The sequence below is a fragment of the Triticum urartu genome, chromosome 2A (genome assembly GCF_056163025.1).
Source record: "Triticum urartu cultivar PI428250 chromosome 2A, HENAU_Tu73, whole genome shotgun sequence".
In the NCBI taxonomy this organism is placed as follows: Eukaryota; Viridiplantae; Streptophyta; class Magnoliopsida; order Poales; family Poaceae; genus Triticum; species Triticum urartu.
The window spans coordinates 561,955,283-561,977,511 of NC_141874.1; the positions used below are offsets into that span (position 1 = coordinate 561,955,283).

General features: G+C 46.0%; 1 protein-coding gene across 1 annotated transcript in view; it reads right to left on the reverse strand.

The window, feature by feature from the left end:
• LOC147985899 (uncharacterized) overlaps window positions 1-22,229 on the reverse strand; it is a 36,875-nt gene that overhangs the window by 13,641 nt on the left and 1,005 nt on the right. The gene's annotated exons all lie outside the window — the stretch shown is intronic.

Sequence of the window (22,229 nt, forward strand, 5' to 3'; positions counted from 1 at the left end):
ACTGCAGCTCCACCACCACCACGCCGTCATGCTGCTGCTGGAGCCATCTTCCTCAACCTCTCCTTCCCCCTTGCTGGATCAAGAAGAAGGAGACATTACGCTGACCGTACGTGTGTTGAACGCGGAGGTGCTGTCCGTTCGGCGCTAGGATCTCCAGTGATTTGGATCACGTCGAGTACGCCTTCCTCATCCCTGTTCTTTGAATGCTTCCGCGCGTGATCTACAAAGGTATGTAGATGCAATCGATCACTCGTTGCTAGATGAACTCCTAGATGGATCTTGGTGAAATCGTAGGAAAATTTTTGTTTTCTGCAATGTTCCCCAACAGTAGGGCCACTGATGAATTACTAGCTTCATATACTAAGCATGTAGGATTGCAGGTAAGGTATCAACAATAGTAGCAACAATGACAGGCTACGCATCAAGATAGGATTAACAGAAAGCAGTAACATGCTACACTACTCTAATGCAAGCAGTAGAGAGAAGAGTAGGCGATATCGGGTGATCAAGGGGGGGGGGCTTGCCTGGTTGCTCTGGCAAGAGAGAGGGGTCGTCAACTCCGTAGTCGTACTGGGTAGCAGCGGCGTCAGTCTCGGTGTCTAGAGAGAGAAGAGGGGGAAGAAACAATAAATATAATGCAAACAAATGCATAATGATGCATGACATGACAAGTATCGGTGCTAGGGGTGCCCTAACGCGGTATGAGGTGATACCGGTGAATGGGGGAAACATCCGGGAAAGTATCCCCAGTGTTTCGCGTTTTCGGGCAGAGGAGCCGGAGGGGGAAAGTTGCGAGTTCGGTATGTTAGGGATGTGTGGCGGACGAACGGGCTACGTATCCGGATTCGTCTCGTCGTTCTGAGCAACTTTCATGTACAAAGTTTTTTCAACCGAGCTACGGTTTATTTTATATTAATTTTAAAAGATTTAAATCATTTTGCGAATTTATTTAAATATTTAAATTCAACATTATCCAGAACAGTGCATGCTGACGTCAGCACGACGTCAGCAGTCAACAGGGGCGTTGACTGGTCAACTGACATGTGGGTCCCGATCGTCATTGACTGTTTAATCTAATTAGGGTTTAAATAAAGTAACTAGTTAATTAGATTAATTAAACATGATTAATTAACTTAATTACTTACTTACTTACTTACTTAAATTATTAATTACTTAATTATTTTTTTATTTTTTATTTTTAATTCTTTTTTAAACGTTTTGGAGGCAGGGCCCCACATGTCATTGGCACAGGGAGCCATAGCGGGTGTGTGTGTGTGTGTGGGGGGGGGTTCACGGGCGTCGGGCGCAGGCGCAGCCCGTATGGGCGCTGCGGGCGCGACCGGCAGGGGCAACCCAACTGGGGCGCCGGCAACCACGGCAGAGCACCGAAGAAGAGGGAGGTCGGTGGCCTGGGTGGGCGCGGGTCGGTATTGAGGGGAGCCGCAGCGAGGGGGCGCGGCGCACAGGGGGACGGGGAAGGGCAGCAGTAGCTGCGGTCGGCGCGAGCACGCGACCTTGGGCGCGCGAGCGAGCGCGAGGAGGGGGAGGCGGTGCGGTGCAGTGACCGTGGTGCCGTTCGGCGATCCCGTCGATGCGACGGAACGGACGACGGTGACGGGGAGAGAAGAGGAGGCTGGGGGCCTCACCGAGGGAGCGTAGGGGACGAGGCAGTGGGGGTTGAGGAGGAGAACGGGGATGAGCGTAGTGGAAGAGGTAGTCCGGCGAGGAGGGGCTTGATGAATCCGCCGAGGAAGCTCCGGTGAGGTGGTCCGGCGAGGCAGCAAGGGCGGCGGGGTGACGGCGCCGGCCACGGCGTCGAGAGGCGGGGGCGAAGCCGGGCTGGGCGCGCGTGCTCGACGGGATGGACCCGGGAGCGGCAACACGCTAGGCCGTTATGGGCGAGGCCAGCACAGGCCTGCCGGGGCAGCGAACGGCGGCGGGCGCGGTCGTGGAGGCGGAGGGCGACGCGGGCGGCACGGCGAGGGGCGCCGACGGGATCGGGGCGCCCGCGATCCAGATCTCGCGGGGGGGGGGGGGAGTGGGAATCATGGGTGAGAGTGGGAAGATCATGGGGGTGGTTGGGCTCGGGTCTGAGGCGACTCGCCTCTGTCCTCGGTGTGCGGCGGCGCGAGAGGGAGAGTGAGGAGAATCGGGGGAGTGAGTGGGTAACGGGGTTAGGGTTTCGGGTGGGAGGCCTAGTAGGCCAAGGGCGTGGGTGGCCGGTTGGGCCGGCCAGGCAGCCTGGTGGCCGGCTGGGCTGAAGCCTAGCGAGGGAGGGGGTTCCCTTTTCTTCCTTTTGTTTTCTTGTTTGTTTTTCTTTTCTTTTTCCTATTTTCTTTTATTCTATTTTATTTTACTTTTAGTTTCTTTAGTTTTATAATTATGACGATAGCTCCTAAATTAATGTCTCCGAAAAACCCACTGCCTTGAAAAGTTTGGTGACTAATAAACTAGTTTAATATTTGTTTATTAATCTAAAAGCATTCAAATAATTGTCTTTGCTACTGTTTTATTTAGTTAAGTGCATTTGAACTTTTTATAAAGACTTGGTTTATCCACCAACCTTACTTATGAATTATTTGGCTCACTCCGAACATTTTAGTTTTAATATTTGAAATCTTTTATTGTTTGCTTGATTTTGAATTTGAATTCGAATCGGTTTCGAACTAACGCGAGATTAGCACCAGAAATCGAGGTGATGTGGCATCATTAGCGGAGGGTTACTGTGGCTTAATTATCCGGGCGTCACAATTCTCCTCCACTACAAGAAATCTCGTCCTGAGATTTAAGAGGAGGACTAAGGGGGAAAGGTCTGGTTACGAAAATCCTAACGAATCTCCTCAGTCTTGGTTGCTCTTCTTGAAGAGGTCGATCCATTACATTGACGTCTTCATTTCTCTGCTTCATGTCATCATGGTGATGTCGTCCTTTTCTCGGGAACTCCATCGTACTTACGAATAGGTAAGGGGCAGCTCGGCTACGACAGAATGCTTATGAGGGAAACAATCTGGGGGTTAACCCATGAAGGAGCATAAGATTATCTCTCGAGTTGAACATATAGAATACATCAAGAGTAAGGTACGAAGGTACAATAAGAGGTTCCAAGCGGATAGATAGTTGCTCGAAGTCTGAACCAGAGTGAGAAAGGGGTTCAGAGTAGCGAGATTAAGTATTGCGTCTGATACCAGAATAGAGCACTAAGAAGGTGTCCCATGAATTAAATACGAAGCCAAGCACGAGGAATAACCATTAGAAACAGGGTTGTTCAGGAGAGTCAGGTTTCGATCCTGTGGAACCATGGGTTATGGGTCCACCATGTGGGTTAAATGTTGGAAGGGTGGAGACGTCTTGCGTGATCATGCAAGCAAGGCAAGTCAGAGGCTAGCCTGTCGATTATGTCGGCAACAACGACGGTACCATGGGCGAGGGACGAAGAGAACCATTTTCCTGTTCGTTGAACGAGGCGGACCAATAGGCAAGGTTCTCGTCCATCGGTGGCTACCAGAATGTCGTCAACAATAATAACAGGGTCTTACTGACAAAGTTGTACACCGAGGTGTTTACATAAGCAGGAGAATATTACTGCTTAGATCATATAGGTCACAAGAAATGTTAAACCAACCAATGGAAGGAAAATACGATTATCAGTTTAAACAAAACAATGGAAAGGAAAAATGTGTTTAAACACATATTTCAGGGGTATATCCTTCCCAAGGACAAGCAGAGTATGATATCCATGACAGGATATTATGTGGAAAACTCTTTAGGTAGGGGAGAGAAATTTCATGACATTACCCATACATCGGTGTTTGGATACTTGATAAGGACATTTTTGCATTGTGCTTCAAATGCTCTTATTGAAAATCGGAGTACCACAGACATGCCTCGAGATAGCACTGCCATGGTCTTCAAGCAAAGGTCAGACCGCGGATACACGAAGGACCCATCAGGAACAACTTGTAGAATAAGTTTTACAATTTCATCATGGAAGAATGGATAACCTTGCTAACAAGGAAACTATAACAATAGGCCCTCCGGCCTGGTGTACTAGGCATGACATCACCTTACCGGGTCATATAAAGACCATTGTTATTACTCTTGGAAATATGTTCCCACCATCATATTTGATTGAGGTTCAGATCTAATTGGTGTCGGGATACCTCAGACTCGGGATGCCCGAGAAGAAGAGGTGCAACAAAATCAACGAGATGACATTATATGATTCTCGGGAAATGAACTATGGAAGCGAGTTCCGAATAAGGGTTCATCATTAAACTAAGGAGAGGATGAGGAGGTGGCCGATGGACTCAGCGACAACTCATCAAGATTTCCAAAAACATGGATTTCCACAATTATGTGAACAAGAAGATAACATTTGTCATACCAAATAATATAATGATGTATGCTCGAGGAAAAACATACGCAATTAAACATTGGTTGAAAGGTGCACCCGAAATATGGGCCGGGTTGCACGATCAATGTTAGAATGGTGACTTAATGAACAAAAGAATTAGAATCAAACTCGACCATTCACTTCAAAGCAATAGGGTTGCTAGAAGTTTTGAATTCACACAACATAGTTCAATTGTCGGTATTCCGATTAGAAAGAACACGGGTACCAAGAAAGAATGGTGAGGGTGAGAAGTATCACTATACCAAGAATTCTTAAGAGGTGGTGAAATTCTCATGACATTATTGGCATAAGATGGTAATATTCCAAGGTAGAACATAACACAAGCTGGGTAGAAAGGAACTCAAGGTGATACACAAAACATGAGCAAGTTTGTGTTGGAGGGAGGGCATTAACTTTGCCGATGATAATACAAACCATCGAGGGGCAAGGATGGTATTTCCCATCAAGAATTCAATAGATATTTTGGAAGAGCTTAGAATGTTGATGATCACGGCACCTTTGTCGAAAGATTCCATGAGGCTGTCATTGAATAACGACGACATCAAGCAAAAGGAATGGTGAAGCAAAAGACCAATTCACCAATACCAAAGGATATTATTACAAGAAGCTTCCATGATAAGTTCTACATCGTGTCCATGGGCATGAACACAAAGTTCAAGGTCGATTCCCACTTCTCCAATGTATAACCTTTCATCCACTTCTCACTTTCGAAGAAGTTGTAGTGTTGAAATTTTATCTAGCAAAATACCAGAAGAGTATGACTCGTGAAAACTTTCGAGTTCACACATATTAAGGAAGGCATAGGTTCAACCCATCAGGGTATCGTGGAAACATATACCACAAGCTTCAATAGTAAATACCACCAGCTCGAAAACAGAGCATGGTTGAGAAAACAGAGGATACAATTTACCAAAGGCTTTATGTATCCGAGGACGGCTTAGAAGATTATTGAATATGAAGGACGCTGTCAGATAAAATCCAACAAAGTATTTGACGGTCCATAACAGTGTTTATGTGAGTACCGGCAAAATCAAAGGAAAAAACAATGCAAAGGCACTGGATTATAGAAACAACTGACTAATTCAAAGTTTAGATGCAAAGGAATTTATGATTTCCAAATCAAGGGATCAAAAGCAAACGCTCTGATTAGGGATGGATAAGTTGAATACCCTTAGGGGTACAATCGACATCAATTGGATTGGTTGAGAACCAGCTCATGTTCAAAATGACGTCTGAGCCGGAAAGATAGTTTAAAAGGATCAACTGATGATTGCGTGCATTCGCACTCATGTTGAATCAATAGGATCAAAATGACGGTACCTAAGGATACTAACGAATATTGCCAGACATATGGAAAGCATCCATAATGCAAGCAGACAAGTATTGCAGAGCAATAAGCTACTAAGGATTTTTGGAGGATCTAATCGTATTTCGAAGGCCATTGTGAAACATATGAACAAGTGGGGGATGAGCGCATTCTCGATAAATGCGAGAATTATGTTGGGGAACGTAGTAATTTCAAAAAAAATTCCTACACACACGCAAGATCATGGTGATGCATAGCAACGAGAAGGGGAGAGTGTGATCTACGTACCCTTGTAGATCGACAACGGAAGTGTTTGGTTGATGTAGTCGTACGTCTCCACGGCCCGACCGATCAAGCACCGAAACTAAGGCACCTTCGAGTTCTAGCACACGTTCAGCTCGATGACGATCCTCGGACTCCGATCCAGCAAAGTGTCGGGGAAGAGTTCCGTCAGCACGACGGCGTGGTGACGATCTTGATGTACTACCGTCGCAGGGCTTCGCCTAAGCACCGCTACAATATTATCGAGGACTATGGTGGAAGGGGGCACCGCACACGGCTAAGAATATGATCACGTGGATCAACTTGTGTGTCAAGGGGTGCCCCCTGCCCCCGTATATAAAGGATCAAGGGGAGGAGGCCGGCCGGCCTCTATGGCACGCCAAGGAGGAGTCCTCCTCCTAGTAGGAGTAGGACTCCTACTAGGAGGGGGAAAGAAGTGGGGAGGGAGAAGGAAAGGGGGGCGCCGCCCCCCCTCTCCTAGTCCAATTCGGACCAGGGGGGAGGAGGCGCGCGGCCCACCTTTGGCTGCCCCTCTCTCTCCACTAAGGCCCATATGGCCCATTACTTCTCCCGGGGGGGGGGGTTCCGGTAACCCTCCGGCTCTCCGGTTTTCTCCGAAATCACCCAGAACACTTCCGGTATCCGAATATAGCCGTCCAATATATCAATCTTTATGTCTCAACCATTTCGGGACTCCTCGTCATGTCCGTGATCACATCCGGGACTCCGAACTAACTTCGGTACATCAAAACTCATAAACTCATAATATAACTGTCATCGAAACCTTAAGCGTGCGGACCCTACGGGTTCGAGAACAATGTAGAACCTTAAGCGTGCGGACCCTACGGGTTCGAGAACAATGTAGACATGACCGAGACACGTCTCCGGTCAATAACCAATAGCGGAACCTGGATGCTCATATTGGCTCCTACATATTCTACGAAGATCTTTATCGGTCAGACCGCATGACAACATATGTTGTTCCCTTTGTCATCGGTATGTTACTTGCCCGAGATTCGATCGTCGGTATCTCAATACCTAGTTCAATCTCGTTACCGGCAAGTCTCTTTACTCGTTCCGTAATACATCATCTCGCAACTAACACATTAGTTGCAATGCTTGCAAGGCTTATGTGATGTGCATTACCGAGAGGGCCCAGAGATACCTCTCCGACAATCGGAGTGACAAATCCTAATCTCGAAATACGCCAACCCAACATGTACCTTTGGAGACACCTGTAGAGCACCTTTATAATCACCTAGTTACGTTGTGATGTTTGGTAGCACACAAAGTGTTCCTCCGGCAAACGGGAGTTGCATAATCTCATAGTCATAGGAACATGTATAAGTCATGAAGAAAGCAATAGCAACATACTAAACGATCAGGTGCTAAGCTAACGGAATGGGTCATGTCAATCACATCATTCTCCTAATGATGTGATCCCGTTAATCAAATGACAACTCATGTCTACGGCTAGGAAACATAACCATCTTTGATCAACAGGCTAGTCAAGTAGAGGCATACTAGTGACACTCTGTTTGTCTATGTATTCACACATGTATTATGTTTCCAGTTAATACAATTCTAGCATGAATAATAAACATTTATCATGATATAAGGAAATGAATAATAACTTTATTATTGCCTCTAGGGCATATTTCCTTCAGTCTCCCACTTGCACTAGAGTCAATAATCTAGATCACATCACCATGTGATTAACATCGATAGTTCACATCATCATGTGATTAACACCCATAGTTCACATCACCATGTGACCAACACCCAAAGGGTTTACTAGATTCAGTAATCTAGTTCACATCGCTATGTGATTAATACCCAAAGAGTACTAAGGTGTGATCATGTTTTGCTTGTGAGATAATTTTAGTCAACGGGTCTGCCACATTCAGATCCATATGTATTTTGCAAATTTCTATGTCAAAAATACTATGCTCAGAGCTACTCTAGCTAATTGCTCCCACTTTCAATATGTATCTAGATTGAGACTTAGAGTCATCTAGATTAGTGTCAAAACTTGCATCGACGTAACCCTTTACGATGAACCTTTTTGTCACCTCCATAATCGAGAAACATATCCTTATTCCACTAAGGATAATTTTGACCGCTGTCCAGTGATCTACTCCTAGATCACTATTGTACTCCCTTGCTAAAATCAGTGTAGGGTATACAATAGATCTGGTACACAACATGGTATACTTTATAGAACCTATGACCAAGGCATAGGGAATGACTTTCATTCTCTTTCTATCTTCTGCCGTGGTCGAGTTTTGAGTCTTACTCAATTTCACACCTTGTAACACAGGAAAGAACTCTTTCTTTGACTGTTCCATTTTGAACTACTTCAAAATCTTGTCAAGGTATGTACTCATTGAAAAAAAACTTATCAAGCATCTTGATCTATCTCTATAGATCTTGATACTCAATATGTAAGCAGCTTCACCGAGGTCTTTCTTTGAAAAACTCCTTTCAAACACTCCTTTATGCTTTGCAGAATAATTCTACATTATTTCCGATCAACATTATGTCATTCACATATACTTATCAGAAATGCTATAGTGCTCCCACTCACTTTCGAGTAAATACAGGCTTTACCGCAAGTCTGTATAAAACTATATGCTTTGATCAACTTATCAAAGCGTATATTCCGACTCCGAGATGCTTGCACCAGTCCATAGATGGATCGCTGGAGCTTGCATATTTTGTTAGCACCTTTAGGATTGACAAAACCTTCTAGTTGCATCATATACAACTCTTGTTTAATAAATCCATTAAGGAATGCAGTTTTCTTTATCCATTTGCCAGATTTCATAAAATGCGGCAATTGCTAACATGATTCGGACAAACTTAAGCATAGATATGAGTGAGAAACTCTCATCGTAGTCAACACTTTGAACTTTGTCAAAAAACCTTTTTTGACAAGTCTAGCTTTGTATATAGTAACACTACTATCAACGTCCGTCTTCCTCTTGAAGATCCATTTATTGCCGATCATCGGGCAAATCCGTCAAAGTCCATACTTTGTTCTCATACATGGATCATATCTCAGATTTTATGGCCTCAAACCATTTCGCAGAATCTGGGCTCATCATCGCTTCCTCATAGTTCGCAAGTTCATCATGGTCTAGTAACATGACTTCCAGAACAGGATTACCGTACCACTCTGGTGCGGATCTCACTCTGATTTACCTACGAGATTCGGTAGTAACTTGATCTGAAGTTTCATGATCAATATCATTAGCTTCCTCACTAATTGGTGTAGGTGTCACAGAAACAGATTTCTGTGATGAACTACTTTCCAATAAGGGAGCAGGTACAGTTACCTTATCAAGTTCTACTTTCCTCCCACTCACTTCTTTCGAGAGAAACTCCTTCTCTAGAAAGTATCCATTCTCAAAAACGAATGTCTTGCCTTTGGATCTGTGATAGAAGGTGTACCCTACTGTCTCCTTTGGGTATCCTATGAAGACACATTTCTCCGATTTGGGTTTGAGCTTATCATGATGAAGCTTTTTCTTATAAGCATCGCAACCCCAAACTTTAAGAAACGACAACTTTGGTTTCTTGCCAAACCATAGTTCATATTGTGTCGTCTCAACGGACTTAGATGGTGCCCCCTTTTTTTTAACGTGAATGCAGCTGTCTCTAATGCATGATCCCAAAACGATATTGGTAAATCGGTAAGAAACATCATAGATTGTACTATATCCAATAAAGTACGGTTATGACGTTCGGACACACCATTATGCTGTGGTGTTCCAGATGGCATGAATTTGTGAAACTATTCCACATTGTTTTAATTGAATACCAAACTCGTAACTCAAATATTTGTCTCCGCGATCAGATCGTAGAAACCTTATTCTTGTCATGATGATTTTCTACTTCACTCTGAAATTCTTTGAACTTTTCAAATGTTTCAGACTTATGTTTCATCAAGTAGATATACCCATATCTGCTCAAATCATCTGTGAAGGTCAGAAATAATGATACCCTCCACGAGCCTTAACACTCATCGGATCGCATACATCAGTATGTATTTATTTCCAATAAGTCAGTTGCTCGCTCCATTGTTCCGGAGAACGGCGTTTTAGTCATCTTGCCCATGAGGCATGGTTCACAAGCATCAAGTGATTCATAATCAAGTGATTCCAAAAACCCATCAGCATGGAGTTTCTTCATGCGCTTTACACCAATATGACCTAAATGGCAGTGCTGCAAATAAGTTGCACTATCATTATTAACTTTGTATCTTTTGGTTTCAATATTATGATTATGTGTATCACTACGATCGAGATCCAACGAACTATTTTCATTGGGTGTGTAACCATATAAGGTTTTATTCATGTAAACAGAATAACAATTTATTCTCTTACTTAAATGAATAACCGTATTACAATAAACATGATCAAATCATATTCATGCTCAACGCAAACACCAAATAACACTTATTCAGGTTCAACACTAATCCCGAAAGTATAGGGAGTGTGCGATGATGATCATATCAATCTTGGAACCACTTCCAACACACATCGTCACTTCACCCTTAACTAGTCTCTGTTTATTCTGCAACTCCCGTTTCGAGTTACTAATCTTAGCAATTGAACTAGTATCAAATACTGAGGGGTTGCTATAAACACTAGCAAAGTACACATCAATAACATGTATATCAAATATACTTATGTTCACTTTGCCATCCTTCTTATCTGCCAATCACTTGGGGTAGTTCCGCTTCCAGTGACCAATCCCTTTGCAGTAGAAACACTTAGTCTCAGGCTTAGGACCAGACTTGGGCTTCTTCACTTGAGCAGCAACTTGCTTGCTGTTCTTCTTGAAGTTCCCCTTCTTCCCTCTGCCCTTTTCTTGAAACTAGTGGTCTTGTCTACCATCAACACTTGATGTTTTTCTCGATTTCTACCTTCGTCAATTTCCGCATTACGAAGAGCTTGGGAATCGTTTTCGTTATCCCTTGCATATCATAGTTCATCACGAAGTTCTACTAACTTGGTGATGGTGACTAGAGAATTCTGTCAATCACTATCTTATCTGGAAGATTAACTCCCACTTGATTCAAGCGATTGAAGTACTCAGACAATCTGAGCACATGCTCACTAGTTGAGCGATTCTCCTCCATATTTTAGCTATAGAACTTGTTGGAGACTTCATATCTCTCAACTCGGGTATTTGCTTAAAATATTAACTTCAACTCCTGGAACATCTCATATGGTCCATGACGTTCAAAACGTCTTTGAAGTCCCGATTCTAAGCCGTTAAGCATGGTGCACTTAAACTATCAAGTAGTCATCATATTGAGCTAGCCAAACGTTCATAACGTCTGCATCTGCTCCTGCAATAGGTCTGTCACCTAGCGGTGCATCAAGGACATAATTCTTCTGTGCAGAAATGAGGATAAACCTCAGATCACGGATCCAATCCGCATCATTGCTACTAACATCTTTCAACACAATTTTCTCTAGGAACATATCAAAATAAACACAAGGAAGCAACAACGCGAGCTATTGATCTACAACATAATTTGCAAAGTACTACCAGGACTAAGTTCATGATAAATTTAAGTTCAATTAATCATATTACTTAAGAACTCCCACTTAGATAGACATCCCTCTAATCCTCTAAGTGATTACGTGATCCAAATCAACTAAACCATGTCCGATCATCACGTGAGATGGAGTAGTTTCATTGGTGAACATCGCTATGTTGATCATATCTGCTATATGATTCACGCTCGACCTTTTGGTCTCCGTGTTCCGAGGCCATATCTGTATATGCTTGGCTCGTCAAGTATAACCTGAGTATTCTGCGTGTGCAACTGTTTTGCACCCATTGTATTTGAACGTAGAGCCTATCACACCCGATCATCACGTGGTGTCTCAGCACGAAGAACTTTCGCAATGGTGCATACTCAGGGAGAACACTTCTTGATAATTAGTGAGAGATCATCTTATAATGCTACTGTCAATCAAAGCAAGATAAGATGCATAAAAGATAAACATCACATGCAATCAATATAAGTGATATGATATGGCCACCATCACCTTGTGCTTGTGATCTCCATCTTCGAAGCACCGTCATGATCACCATCGTCACCGGCGCGACACCTTGATCTCCATCGTAGCATCGTTGTCGTCTCGCCAATGTTATGCTTCCACGACTATCGCTACCGCTTAGTGATAAAGTAAAGCATTACAGCGCGATTGCATTGCATACAATAAAGCGACAACCATATGGCTCCTGCCAGTTGCCGATAACTCGGTTACAAAACATGATCATCTCATACAATAAAATTTAGCATCATGTCTTGACCATATCACATCACAACATGCCCTGCAAAAACAAGTTAGACGTCCTCTACTTTGTTGTTGCAAGTTTTACGTGGCTGCTACGGGCTTAAGCAAGAACCAATCTTACCTACGCATCAAAACCACAATGATAGTTTGTCAAGTTGGTGCTGTTTTAACCTTTGCAAGGACCGGGCGTAGCCACACTCGGTTGAACTAAAGTTGGAGAAACTGTCACCTGCTAGCCACCTTTGTGCAAAGCACGTCGGGAGAACCGGTCTCGCGTAAGCGTACGCGTAATGTCGGTCCGGGCCGCTTCGTCCAACAATACCGCCGAACCAAAGTATGACATGCTGGTAAGCAGTATGACTTATATCGCCCACAACTCACTTGTGTTCTACTCGTGCATATAACATCAACACATAAAACCTAGGCTCGGATGCCACTGTTGGGGAACGTAGTAATTTCAAAAAAAATTCCAACGCACATGCAAGATCATGGTGATGCATAGCAACGAGAAGGGGAGAGTGTGATCTACGTACCGTTGTAGATCGACAACGGAAGCGTTTGATTGATGTAGTCGTACGTCTCCACGGCCTGACCGATCAAGCACCGAAACTACGGCACCTCCGAGTTCTAGCACACGTTCAGCTCGATGACGATCCCCGGACTCCGATCCAGCAAAGTGTCGGGGAAGAGTTCCGTCAGCACAACGGCGTGGTGACGATCTTGATGTACTACCGTCGCAGGGCTTCGCCTAAGCACCGCTACAATATTATCGAGGACTATGGTGGAAGGGGGCACCGCACACGGCTAAGAATATGATCACGTGGATCAACTTGTGTGTCAAGGGGTGCCCCCCTGCCCCCGTATATAAAGGATCAAGGGGAGGAGGCCGGCCGGCCTCTATGGTGCGCCAAGGAGGAGTCCCCCTCCTAGTAGGAGTAGGACTCCTACTAGGAGGGGGAAAGAAGTGGGAAGGGAGAAGGAAAGGGGGGCGCCGCCCCCCCTCTCCTAGTCCAATTCAGACCAGGGGGGAGGAGGCGCGCGGCCCACCTTTGGCTGCCCCTCTCTCTCTCCACTAAGGCCCATATGGCCCATTACTTCTCCCGGGGGGGGGGTTCCGGTAACTCTCCGGCTCTCCGGTTTTCTCCGAAATCACCCGGAACACTTCCAGTATCCGAATATAGCCGTCCAATATATCAATCTTTATGTCTCGACCATTTCGAGACTCCTCGTCATGTCCGTGATCACATCCGGGACTCCGAACTAACTTCGGTACATCAAAACTCATAAACTCATAATATAACTGTCATCGAAACCTTAAGCGTGCGGACCCTACGGGTTCGAGAACAATGTAGACATGACCGAGACACGTCTCCGGTCAATAACCAATAGCGGAACCTGGATGCTCATATTGGCTCCTACATATTCTACGAAGATCTTTATCGGTCAGACCGCATGACAACATATGTTGTTCCCTTTGTCATCGGTATGTTACTTGCCCGAGATTCGATCGTCGGTATCTCAATACCTAGTTCAATCTCGTTACCGGCAAGTCTCTTTACTCGTTCCGTAATACATCATCTCGCAACTAACTCATTAGTTGCAATGCATGCAAGGCTTATGTGATGTGCATTACCGAGAGGGCCCAGAGATACCTCTCCGACAATCGGAGTGACAAATCCTAATCTCGAAATACGCCAACCCAACATGTACCTTTGGAGACACCTGTAGAGCACCTTTATAATCACCTAGTTACGTTGTGACGTTTGGTAGCACACAAAGTGTTCCTCCGGCAAACGGGAGTTGCATAATCTCATAGTCATAGGAACATGTATAAGTCATGAAGAAAGCAATAGCAACATACTAAACGATCAGGTGCTAAGCTAATGGAATGGGTCATGTCAATCACATCATTCTCCTAATGATGTGATCCCGTTAATCAAATGACAACTCATGTCTACGGCTAGGAAACATAACCATCTTTGATCAACAGGCTAGTCAAGTAGAGGCATACTAGTGACACTCTGTTTGTCTATGTATTCACACATGTATTATGTTTCCAGTTAATACAATTCTAGCATGAATAATAAACATTTATCATGATATAAGGAAATAAATAATAACTTTATTATTGCCTCTAGGGCATATTTCCTTCAAATTATTCGTAGGGGTATTCAGGTGACAAGAACTGCAGGGCAGTAAGCTCAAAGGATTCTTGGAACAACGGAGAGCAGTTCGGGGCATCTTGTAATAACAAGATCAATGGGATTGAATATAGGCAAGTGTGTTCAGTTATCCATACAGATAATAGTGGTAGGGAATTTGCAAAAGCGGTCAGCACAAGCATCTCGGGAAAACAACGAATAGCATCTTCGAAACCTTCTGGTGCAGCAGGCGATCAATGTAATAAGGGGATCTCCGGGAGGAAGTAGTTACGAGAACCTAGAGTCAGATTTAATAAAATCATTTAACCCGAATAGAAGAGAAATCAGAGTCCCAGAGTATAGATCGAGGAATAAAAGATCCTAATGCCACCCAATGGCGACGTGGGTCCGTAAGACACACAACCATGTTAGAAAAAGCTTTTTTTCAATGACTAGACTCAACTTCGGCCAAGGAGTTGGAAAGGGGGATTCCTACAGGCAGTCGGCTCTGATACCAACTTGTGACGCCCCCGATTTAATCGTACACTAATCATACACGCAAACGTGTATGATCAAGATTAGGGACTCACGGGAAGATATCACAACACAACTCTACAAATAAAATAAGTCATACAAGCATCATATTACAAGCCAGGGGCCTCGAGGGCTCAAATACAAGAGCTCGATCATAGACGAGTCAGCGGAAGCAACAATATCTGAGTACAGACATAAGTTAAACAAGTTTGCCTTAAGAAGGCTAGCACAAACTGGGATACAGATCGAAAGAGGCGCAGGCCTTCTGCCTGGGATCCTCCAAAACTACTCCTGGTCGTCGTCAGCGGGCTGCACGTAGTAGTAGGCACCTCCCGAGTAGTAGTAGTCGTCGGCGACGGTGGCGTCTGGCTCCTGGCTTCCAACGTCTGGTTGCAGCAATCGGATATAGGGAAGGGGAAAAGGGGGAGGAAAGCAACCGTGAGTACTCATCCAAAGTACTCGTAAGCAAGGAGCTACACTACATATGTATGCATTGGTATCAAATGGAATAAGGGTATCATATATGGATTGAACTGCAGAATGCCGGAATAAGAGGGGGATAACTAGTCCTTTCGAAGACTACGCTTCTGGTAACCTCCATCTTGCAGCAGGAGAGAGTAGATGGTAAGTTCACCAAGTAGCATCGCATAGCATAATCCTAACCGATGATCCTCCCCTCGTCGCCCTGTGAGAGAGCGATCATCGGTTGTATCTGGCACTTGGAAGGGTGTGTTTTATTAAGTATCCGGTTCTAGTTGTCATAAGGTCAAGGTACAACTCCAAGTCGTCCTGTTACCGAAGATCATGGCTATTCAAATAGATTAACTTCCCTGCAGGGGTGCACCACATAACCCAACACGCTCGATCCCATTTGACCGGACACACTTTCCTGGGTCATGCCCGGCCTCGGAAGATCAACACGTCGCAGCCCCACCTAGACCAACAGAGAGGTCAGCACGCCGGTCTAAACGTAAGCGCCCAGGGGTCTGGGCCCATCGCCCTTAGCACACCTGCACGTTGCGTGGGCGGCCGGAAGCAGACCTAGCCTAACAGGCGTTCCAGTCCAATCCGGCGCACGCCGCTCAGTTGCTGACGTCACGAAGGCTTCGGCTGATACCACGACGTCGAGTGCCCATAACTGTCCCCGCGTAGATGGTTAGTGCGTATAGGCTAGTAGCCAGACTCAGATCAAATACCAAGATCTCGTTAATGTTGTTATTTTGAAATAACCGCGAACGCCGACCAGGGCCAGGCCCACCTCTCTCCTAGGTGGTCTCAACCTGCCCTGTCGCTTCGCCACAAAGATCCACTCAGAGGGCCGTCGGGACAAACGTCCTTTCGGACCCAATCCGTGGATCACTCGCGGGTACTCCTACGAGCCGACCCGTCTTTAGTCATCATCAGTATCATATATTATGTATATAGTATATACCCGTGATCACCTCCCGAGTGATCACGGCCCGATAGTATAGCATGGCAGACGGACTAGGATGTAGGGCCACTGGTGAATTACTAGCAACATATACTAAGCATGTAGGATTGCAGGTAAGGTATCAACAGTAGTAGCAACAATGACAGGATATGCATCAGGATAGGATTAACGGAAAGCAGTAACATGCTACACTACTCTAATGCAAGCAGTAGAGAGAAGAGTAGGCGATATCAGGTGATCAAGGGGGGGGGCTTGCCTGGTTGCTCTGGCAAGAGAGAGGGGTCGTCAACTCCGTAGTCATACTGGGTAGCAGCGGCGTCGGTCTCGGTGTCTAGCGAGAGAAGAGGGGGAAGAAACAATAAATATAATGCAAACAAATGCATAATGATGCATGACATGACAAGTATCGGTGCTAGGGGTGCCCTAACGCGGTATGAGGTGATACCGGTGAAGGGGGAAAACATCCGGGAAAGTAGCCCCAGTGTTTCGTGTTTTCGGGCAGAGGAGCCGAAGGGGGAAAGTTGTGAGTTTGGTATGTTAGGGATGTGTGGCGGACGAACGGGCTACGTATCCGGATTCGTCTCGTCGTTCTGAGCAACTTTCATGTACAAAGTTTTTCCAACCGAGCTACTGTTTATTTTATATTAATTTTAAAAGATTTAAATCATTTTGTGAATTTATTTAAATATTTAAATTCAACATTATCCAAAACAGTGCATGTTGACGTCAGCACGACGTCAGCATGATGTCAGCAGTCAACAAGGGCGTTGACTGGTCAACTGACATGTGGGTCCCGATCGTCATTGACTGTTTAATCTAATTAGGGTTTAAATAAACTAACTAGTTAATTAGATTAATTAAACATGATTAATTAACTTAATTAACTAATTATAATTATAATTTTAATTTTTTAATTCTTTTTTAAACGTTTTGGAGGCGGGGCCCACATGTCATTGGCACAGGGAGCCATAGCGGGTGTGTGTGGGGGGGGAGGGTTCACGGGCGTCGGGCGCAGGCGCAGCCCGTATGGGCGCTGCGGGCGCGACCGGCAGGGGAAACCCAACTGGGGCGCCGGCAACCACGGCAGAGCACCGAAGAAGAGGGAGGCCGGTGGCCTGGGGTGGCCTGGGGCGGCCTGGGTGGGCGCGGGTCGGCAGTGAGGGGAGCCGCAGCGAGGGGGGGCGGAACACAGGGGGACGGGGGAGGGCAGCAGTAGCTGCGGTCGGCGTGAGCGCGCGACCATGGGCGCGCGAGCGAGCGCGAGGAGGGGGGAGGCGGTGCGGTGCAGTGACCGTAGTGCCGTTCGGCGATCCCGTCGACGCGACGGAACGGACGACGGTGACGGGGAGAGAAGAGGAGGCCGGGGGCCTCACCGAGGGAGCGTAGGGGACGGGGCAGCGGGGGTTGAGGAGGAGGACGGGGATGAGCGTCATGGAGGAGGCAGTCCGGCGAGGAGGGGCTTGACGAATCCGGCGAGGAAGCTCCGGTGAGGTGGTCCGGCGAGGCAGCAAGGGCGGCAGGGTGACGGCGCCGGCCACGGCGTCGAGAGGCGGGGGCGAAGCCGGGCTGGGCGCGCGTGCTCGACGGGATGGACCCGGGAGCGGCAGCACGCTAGGCCGTTATGGGCGAGGCCAGCACAGGCCTGCCGGGGCAGCGAACAGCGGCGGGCGCGGTCGTGGAGGCGGAGGGCGACGCGGGCGGCACGGCGAGGGGCGCCGACGGGATCGGGGCGCCCCCGATCCAGATCTCGCGGGGGGGGGGGGGGTGGGAATCGTGGGTGAGAGTGGGGAGATCGTGGGGGTGGTTGGGCTCGGGTCTGAGGTGACTCGCCTCTGTCCTCGGTGTGTGGCGGTGTGAAAGGGAGAGTGGGGAGAATCGGGGGAGTGAGTGGGCAACGGGGTTAGGGTTTCGGGTGGGAGGCCTAGGAGGCCAGGGGCGTGGGTGGCCGGTTGGGCCGGCCAGGCAGCCTGGTGGCCGGCTGGGCCGAAGCCCAGCGAGGGAGAGGGGTTCCCTTTTCTCCCTTTTGTTTTCTTGTTTGTTTTTTTTCTTTTTCCTATTTTCTTTTATTCTATTTTATTTTACTTTTAGTTTCTTTAGTTTTATAATTATGACGATAGCTCCTAAATTAATGTCTCCGAAAAACCCATTGCCTTGAAAAGTTTGGTGACTAATAAACTAGTTTAATATTTGTTTATTAATTTAAAAGCATTCAAATAATTGTCTTTGCTACTGTTTTATTTAGTTAAGTGCATTTGAACTTTTTATAAAGACTTGGTTTATCCACCAACCTTACTTATAAATTATTTGGCTCACTTCGAACATTTTAGTTTTAATATTTGAAATCTTTTATTGTTTGCTTGGTTTTGAATTTGAATTCTAATCGATTTTGAACTAACGCGAGATTAGTAACAGAAATCAAGATGACGTGCATCATTAGCGGAGGGTTACTGTGGTTTAATTATCCGGGCGTTACACTTCTCCATGCGGTGGACGTCCAATGTCAAGGTGGATGACAGGAGCGTTCTACAGAATTAGAAAACAACATGAGATGTGGAAGTCTATTGATACATTCCAAGTATATTAGGTTAGTGATAGTGGGAGTAACTTAGCTTTAGCTAGTAACATAACACATTTCGAGAAAATTCTGCTTATATGATAAATAATTAATAAAAGATGATAACATAATATGTTACTATAACATAGCGCTTTCCAAGACAAGATAAGTCTATGAGCTAATAAATGAAGTCATCTATAATATTACTATTATGTTACTTTGCATTATGAAGGTAGTAATTTAGACTAATGTCATATGCATGACACTAGTCTAAGTTACTCCCCACTATAATTAGAACACATTTTCAATCGGATATTAAATTCAGTGAAAAGCGCCTCAAAGTTGCAGCAGGTGCACAGAGTCGTGGGATGAGCTCGATGAGTACTAGTGGTTGGGGCCCGCTATTGCGGACCGCTTGAGAGGAACCTATGCGCACCTCATTGTCATCTCGAAATTTTTAAAGAATATTCTCGCATCACATGGACATCACAACCATCTTAAAAAGAAAAAAAGCCTAGATTTTTTTCTAAAAATAGTCTTTCTATCATTTGAAAAAGGGAAAAGATTCCCTTCGGCCGGCCGATTTGCAGTGCATCGTCCGCCGCCTGAGATGCACACCACACTTTTCATCATTCTTTTTCCATCTTATCTTAATCGCTAACGACTGAGTGCCATTTGTTTTTTTTTCTTCATTCGTCTTCTGCGGCATGGGTTCTGTTACGAAAATAATCTACAACATGACCTGTGTTGCAAAAAAAAACCAACTAACGTTTCTACAACATGTGCTCTATTGCAAAAATTATGCAATAGGACCTTTGGCAAAGAAAATTTTGTTTCCGCAACACGATCTCTGATGCAGAAAATATTCTGTAACATAAATTACGTTGCAAAACAAAATTCAGTTTTGCTAAAGCACATCTAGATGTGCCATAAGTATTGCACATCTAAGTCCTATGTCATTGATCTTACGTCGAGATTCGTGTGAATATTTCCCTTTTTCTTTTTCTTTTCTCTTTATACTTGATTCACTCACTTAGATGTGTAATAACTAGAGCACATCTAGATGTGACCTAGACACACCCAACAAAATTCTAATGACGTTTCCGCAATATGATCTATGTTGCAAAAAAATCTGAAACATAGTCTATGCTGCAAAAGTTAGGATGCCCGTCAGCTGCTTGATGGCGCTAGATCTGGCGGCTAGCGACCCGGCTGATCCACATTCGAGCTCTAGCGTCCAAGCTCGCGTTCTTCTTCTCTAACCACTCCAAGCATGTCTGAAACATGAGGCAAGTGGATGGTCTCCTCCATCATGGAGGAGAACATCAAAAAGTTACGGGAAGCCGGATACCTGGTTACGGATATCGCGCACCGGCTGCCAAATGTGGGGCAGATCATCCCAACGCCCGAACCCCATGAGAGGGTAGTTTTTCTTACGCATTTTGTCCGCGGACTGGGATTTCCTCTTCACCCGTTTGTCCGTGGGCTCATGTTTTACTATGTGATGGATTTTCATGATCTAGCCAATCAGCCGGCTGACGCGTAGCACCCCTTTAAAAAAAGTCTAAAGAAAATTTTCTCATCGTGACCAACCAGGATGCGCCACATGGCATAGCTGGTTGGCCACCATTCGAACGCGCCTTAATGGGTTTAATGCGTGCGCTGGTCCGAGAAGAGCACCCTGGCGAGGCCTTCAGGTCAATCACGAAGGGCGTTATCTTTTGGCGGACGAGCTCATCGCGTTGCGTTAACTCTTGGGCGCGTTCGACGTCGCGTGGGTCGGTGGGGTCTGGGGTGGGTGACTCGCACGACTTGAATCGCCGGCTGGGCTAAAGCTAATGGACAGAACACAATCAGCGACGAGTAAAGTGGAGAACACGAGGAGCAGAGCGGACGAGCACCGAGTACGAGTACGAGGTCGCCGACATGCTCGCATTCCTCGGCAAGGTGGTCTCGACTCCGAGTGGTTCGCCGCTGCTGCCAGTAGAGAAGAACTGCGACCGGCAAGATCAGGAGGCGAGGAGATGGAGAACGGCCTCAGATCCGTGCGCAGGAGCCAGGACTTTCCATCAGATGCGAGGTGCATGGCAAACGAGAGGCTCCACGAGACCAGACCGCCGCGGACGGCGTCGTGGTGCCCAAGGGCTCCATCCTGGTGTTGCGGCCCCATGGCCATTGCCTTTCGCTTGCACGGTCTACGCCGACGCGGTTTGTGCCTCTAGCACGAGCTAGAACTACCACGCCAAGCGCTAGCTCCGTTCCAATGCTGGCTGGGATGCTGTAGCTGTACGCCGTGGTGCCGTACATCTAGGACCGGCGTACGTGCGCATTTTTCCGACCAACTGAATTTTATTTGACCCGAAACAATACTCCAAAACCCACGGTAAAGGACAAATCCCTTCTCCACATAGTGATGAGGATGCTCACGACTCGTCCTTTTTTTTCTTCGAAATTTTCTTTTATTTTTAAACCGAATCAATTTTTTTTTCGAAACTAGGATGCTCACGACTCCAACAAGCTGAAAAAACGCCCAAAAATAAACGTGATATGTAGTACTGCAAAAAACGTGATGTGGTAAACAAAAAGAGAGAGAGAGAGATCCGCATGCATGTGGTGCTGCTGGGCATACGCATTCGCTGATACTTTTTTTGAAAGAGGCAAAAGCTTTGCCTCATTCATTAAATAAGATAGAATAGAGTTTGTTACAAGCCACCGAAATACAAGACATGCGGATTACTCGCGTACGATAAAAGACCCTAATTTTTTAGCTCCGGCGATGACCCAAAGGCTTGCCTCGGTGGAGATGGACGAAAGCAAGATTAGCGGTGGGGCGCTCTTATGCTTAAAAACCATTGCATTCCGCTCGCTCCAGACTGTCCAAGAGACAAGCATGGTGATGGCGGCCTTGGCTTGACGATCTGGCGCTCCTTCAACGCAAGTGCTTGCTCACCAATCTTGAACTGTTTCAAACAAGGGCCAAGCGAAAGTGTCGAGCCCGAGCATGGGGAATTTCCCGATGACCAAAGACCAAAGGCGCCGGGTGTAGCGGCACTTGTAGAAGAGATGGGGCCCGCACTCTTGCACTCTCTTGCAAAGAGGGCAAACATCACAATTTGGCCATCCTCGCTTTGCCAATCTATCCGCCGTCCAGATTCTATCTTGAAGAGCTAGCCAAGCAAAAAATTTAACTTTTGGAGGCGCCCAAACCTTCCAAACCATCCTGTCCATGGGCGACAGGACCATCCC